The sequence below is a fragment of the Mustela nigripes genome, chromosome 10 (genome assembly GCF_022355385.1).
Source record: "Mustela nigripes isolate SB6536 chromosome 10, MUSNIG.SB6536, whole genome shotgun sequence".
NCBI classification, from domain to species: domain Eukaryota; kingdom Metazoa; phylum Chordata; class Mammalia; order Carnivora; family Mustelidae; genus Mustela; species Mustela nigripes.
Window position 1 is genome coordinate 56315040 of NC_081566.1, and position 5625 is coordinate 56320664.

A 5625-nucleotide genomic window follows, 5' to 3' on the forward strand; every position below is an offset into this window, starting at 1 on the left:
CCTTAGAAGCACGGAGAACTTTCCTTTCTGGCGGGCATTGCTGCTGGGCTTTAAAAATCACGGTCATGTTACTCATCTCCATTGCGAGCCTAGTCTGGTTTCCACGTTCTGGATTCTCTGTATCAGGTTGGTTAAAGCCGTACAAAGGTAGCAGTTAATATTTGCACGGGGTCACTTATTCATTTACACATTCATTCTGTAAGAGTTCATCTGTTCCACTGTAGATGCAGTACACGTTCCTCACGGTGAGTTCAGAAAATACCAGCGAAGTTGGGGAAAGAAATCACCCACTGTCACTGTTAAAGATTGTATTCTGGTTGCTTTTTTGTTTGCTTAATGTAGCCATGATCTGTGTGACATATGTAATATGTACATGTGTATATCATACGTACCATATCCAGATAGATGTTGTGTATCATGTGATATATATGGGATCTGTGTCATCTGTATATCAGATACATATATGCAGAAGTATGTATCATACACACTTTTGTAGACCTCCCGGCTTCTCAAACATCATTTCTGATGGGACGGCTTCATAACATGAATTGTAGAAATATACACCGTGTTCTAAACACCATTTTATTAGTATTTGACACTTGGAATATATCCAATTTTGTGGCACATAATAGTATAGCATATATCTTTGTATGCAAAATCATATTTTATTATTTTTTAAAGATTTTATTTATTCATTTGAGAGAGAGAGAGCACACACACGCACAGGCCGGGGGGGGGGGGGCACAGGGAAAGGAACAGGCAGCCTTCCTGCTGAGCCGGGAGCCTGTGGTGGGGCTCGATCCCGGGACTCTGAGATCACAACCCCAGCTGAAGTCAGACCTTTAACAGATGGAGCCACCCAGGTAGGTGCTCCAGGGCCGTTTTACAATAAAGTGTTTTCTGTAAGTTAGATCGCTAAAGTGGAATTATTGAGGTGCGGGATAAAGGCGTGTATTTCGGCATCTTGACCAACGGCTTTCAAAGTGTTCTTCCCTTGGGCGCCCCTCATGTCCCGTGGGAGAGATCCTGGCTCGGCTCTTGCCAGACCTGGGTGGGCCTCTCAGTCTTAACGGGCTGCTTTTTCCCATGGAGGTAATTTGGCACAGGATGTAGTTTATGTGTCTTGCATTTTATCCTCACCGAGGGACCGTTTTGTGAGTGTTGGAGGTATTTACGACCAGTAGGAGAAATAACCAAATAACTAGAGGTCCTTCCTTCTCATTGATTCAGGTTTCCGGGTCCGGGAGGCCTTCGTAGGATTTCACCCACAGCAGCAACAGCACCGTCCCGGGCCATCCTCGGGAACCAGCCTGCGGCCATCCTCAGCTGGAAATGAATCCCCATTTTCAGCTTTTTGAAGTTACGCGTGCTCCGAGTGAATGCAGGAAAAGTATTCGAGGCCGAATCAGAAATAAGAAGATAAGTAGATTTTAGGTAATGAGGACTTTTGAAATAAATCACACTGTGAAATTGTTTTGAATGTTACTATGGTGATTACGCTTCTGGATCCCTGACGTTAATATTGATGAGCGTTTAAGAAAGCTCGAAGAATCGCGTTTTAGGGAATGAGATCACCGTTTTCTGAGGTGCCTTTTACAGGTTAACACAAATTCCTGTTGTCGGTCTTGATGTGGCTGTTGAACCTGTCAACCTTTTGCTCACAGGTTTTGGAATCGGGTTGTGCGTGCGTATGGAAGTTATTTTATAGATCTTGTTTTTATTTTCGATTAAGCCTCTGTGGAGCCATCTGGAAGCAATGTGTGTGTAACTGCCAGATACACTGCCTGGAATTCCAAGTATGATGAAGAAAAGATGGGATTTTAAAAAGAATGGAATTTTGAGAGCAGGAGGGAGAGGAGGAAAACATGAGCATTTTTTTTTTTTTTAGGTGCAAATGATTTTTTTTGTAACAGAGAAATGAACTATTTTGGTATGGCTAACCAAAAATCCTCACCGAAGAAATATGTGAACAAATTAACTGACATAATTTTGTGGTTTCTTTAATATTAATAAATGTGAATCTTAGTTGTACTTTTTTCTCTGGTATTTATGAGTCTGCTTTAGGGCTTCTCTCATTTGATATTAGAACGTCTACTGGCATTTATTTTTCTTTACTCTTTTCTAGTAGCCTAGCAAGAGGGCGTCCTTCCAGAGTTAGGAGTGGGCTCCGTAAACATTACCTCCCCTGGTGGGTGGGGGCGGGGTGGGCATCATGCACGACACAGAGGGTCCACTGAGACAGGATGGCCAGTGACCTTGAGGAGACTGTCAAAGGACACTTTGAAGTCAGCCATTGAAATAGAGAAGCAGATTCTTTCCTTTTAAGTTTCTGAAGAGAGCAGCTCCTGGCCGGCTTAGAAGAGCATGTGACTCTTGATATCGGGGTTGCGAGTTCAAGTCCCACGCTGGGTGTCGAGATAACATAAATGAATAAATAAAAACTAAATTTCTGAAGAGAAATTACAGAAGGAGATAAACACAAAGACTGAGTGCCCAGGAGCTATCTTTCTGTGGAGAACGTGGAGAATACGAAGCTCAAGTCCTCTGTCTTGCTGAGGTGTATCGCTCTCTGCTCTGTTACCGGGGCACACATCACCATCTATCAACGTTTGTCTGTGAGAAGCTAGATTTCTTCTGTTTCACCTGTGAGAAGCTAGATTTACCCAAGCCCCTTCTCTCTCCAGCTTATTCCTGGAAGAGGGGTCACCGATGTACTAGGACAGTGGAAGTAACCTTGACCCCTGTGCTCAGAACACAGTTCTTGGCTTTCACAGGACAGGGGCAGGGAAAGGGGGACCTGGGGTCGGATGAGAGAATAGAAGAGATTTTATATATCACTCTTATGTATTATATATATATATATATATATATATATATATATATATATCACGTAATATATATATATATTCTATACATTCACAACACAGCACATAGTTAACACATGTTAACTATAGTCAACATGCTGTTCATTATGTCCCTAGAAACTTTTTCTCTTACAACTGGAAGTTTGGGTCTTCTCACCACCTTTATTGATTTTGCTCCCCCCCAACTTGCTGCCCCTGGTCAACTCGTCTCTTCTCTGTATCTATGGGTTGTTTGTACTCTTGTTTTTGTTCTAGATTCCGCTTATAAATGAGATCATACGGTATTTATCTTTCTCTGACTTATGTCGCTTAGCATAATGCCGTCAAGATCTATCCATTTTATCTTGAATGGCAGGATTTTTTTCTTAAATAAAGCTGAATAATATTCCATTGTAGGTAGACACCACATTTTCTTCATCTGTTCATCTGTCCAGTGGACGCTGAGGTTGTCTCCATGTCTTGGCTGTTGGATATAATGCTTCAGTGAACAAGGGGTGCATAAATCTTTTTAAGTGAGTGTTTTTCTGGATAAATATCCAAAAGTGGAATTGCTGAATCCTATGGCAGTTCTGTTTTTAATTTTTTTATTTTAAAGATTTTATTTATTTATTTGACAGAGAGATAGTACAAGCAGGCAGAGCAACAGAGGGAGAGGGAGAAGCAGGCTCTCTGCTGAGCAGGGAGCCCAATGCGGGGCTCAATGCTAGGACCCTCGGATTATGACCTGAGCCGAAGGCAGATGCTTACCTGACTGAGCCACCCAGGTGCCCCTGTCTTTAAATTTTTGAGGAACCTCCATACTGTTTTCCATAGTGGCTGCAGCAATTTACATTCCCACCGACAGTGTACAAGGGATCCCTTTTCTCCACATCCTCCCCAACACTATGCACAGTCTTTTGTGGTTCCAAACAAATTTTGGGAGTCTTTTTCTTACCTTTTAAAATTTTTTTTTATTTTTAAAGATTTTATTTTTAAGTGATCTCCACACCCAACATGGGCTTGAACTCACAGCTCCAAGATCAAGAGTCACACGCTCCACCAACTAAGCCAGCCGGATAACCCAAGATTGTTTTTTTTCCTATTTCTTTGAAAAATGCCATTGGAGTTTTGATAGAAATTGCATTGACTCTGTAGCTTTCTTTGTGTTCTGTGGCTATTTTAACAATATTAATTCTTCCAATCCATGAGCATGGAACAATTTTGCATTTATTTCTGTGTTCTTTAATTCCTTTGATTAGGGGTGCCTGGGTGGCTCAGTGGGTTAAGCCTCTGCCTTGGGCTCAGGTCATGGTCCTGGGGTCCTGGGATCGAGCCCCTTGTCGGGCTCTCTGCTCAGCAGGGAGCCTGCTTCTCCCTCTCCCTCTGCCTGCCTCTCTGCCTTCTCTATCAAATAAATAAATAAAATATTTTAAAAAATTCCTTTGATTAATATCTTCTAATTTTCAGTGTACAGATCCATCATCTCCTTGGTTGAATTTATTCCCAGATACTTTATTCTTTTATATATATATGGGATTATTTTTCTTAATATCTCCTTCTGATGGTTTGTTGTTCTGTATAGAAATGCAACTCATTTTTGTATATTTTTTTTACTGACTTCAGTTATTCTAATAGTTTTTGGTGGTATCTTTTGGGTTTTCCAAATATATGATCATGTTATCTGCAACACAGAGATTTGCTTCTTCCTTTCTGATTTGGATGCCTTTTATTTTTTTCTTTCCTAATTGCTCTGCTAGGGCTTCCAGCACCCTGTCGAGTAAAGTGAGAGGGTGGACATCCTCATCTTGCTCCTGATCTTAGATGAGCAGTAGTCTCAAAAGAAGTCTTCCTTACATTTTAACAAGTGTCAGACTAATTTTTTAAGTCTGGCCCATGAAACCGGAGCCCAAGACTCTTAAACCACCCTGATCCTGATGGTTGACCCTGTTGTTTAAAACATGACCCGATTGAAAGAGACACGTGACTGAGGTCAGTGCCTGCCGCTTTGGTGGACGGTCCCTTCAAAGCCCTGAAGAAGCCAAGGGACTTCGGGCCAGGACCCGCCTCCCAAACCCCGAGTGCGGGGAAGCGGCCGGGCGCGCCCTGTGCCCCAGACCCAGCAGAGGGCGCTTTTCGCCGCTCAGTGCTGCTCCGACCCCCGACCCCCGAACCCCGGCCGCTGGCTCCCCTCCAGGCTCGGTTCGCGGGCCCTGGGCGGCTAACCGCGTCCGTCCGCCCCGATTCCCACTCCCGCAAGCTCCCTGGTGACCGCGTGGCAGGCGGGAGGGCGGCGGAGGGCAGCGGGACGCTCCGTGCCGGCCGCGTCGTGCCCACCGGCGCCCCATTACCCGCACGGCAGGGACCTCGCGGCCGCCGGATTTCTGACTTAGAAATCACGCTTTGTCCCGCAAGTTTGGGATCTCGGACCACTTGAGGTTTTGTAAAACCGCGCCAACACGTAAAGAAAGTGTCGCTTGCAGCGATCGTGGGGGAGGGCCACGCGGGCCGCGGAAGGCGGAGGAGGCTGCGGGCCGAGCACCCGCCGAAGCGGAGCCACCACCTCCCACCGCCGGCGCCCCAGGGGCCACCCTCAGGCGAAGACCGCGGTACCCGGAGCGCCCGGAAGGGGTTCGGGAGCGGCCTGCCCTTTCGGCTCCGGGCCAAGGGCCGCGCCTCCCTCCCAGCCCCAGCGGCGGCCGCGCTCTGGCCGGGTGACCGCTGGGCGTCGGTGGCGGGCCCCGCCGGAGCTGCCGCCGCCGCCCGCGCTCCCGCCCGCTCGGCC

At 46.0% G+C, this 5625-nt stretch overlaps 1 protein-coding gene across 2 annotated transcripts in view; it reads left to right on the plus strand.

The window, feature by feature from the left end:
* The window catches only part of MTARC2 (mitochondrial amidoxime reducing component 2), a 33732-nt gene extending 31701 nt beyond the window's left edge, over positions 1-2031 (plus strand). For both annotated transcript variants that reach the window (XR_009406680.1, XM_059413373.1), the window contains one exon: positions 1231-2031. The gene's annotated coding sequence lies outside the window, so the exon portion shown is untranslated. The remainder of the gene's footprint in view (positions 1-1230) is intronic.
* The last annotated feature ends 3594 nt before the right edge of the window (positions 2032-5625 follow it).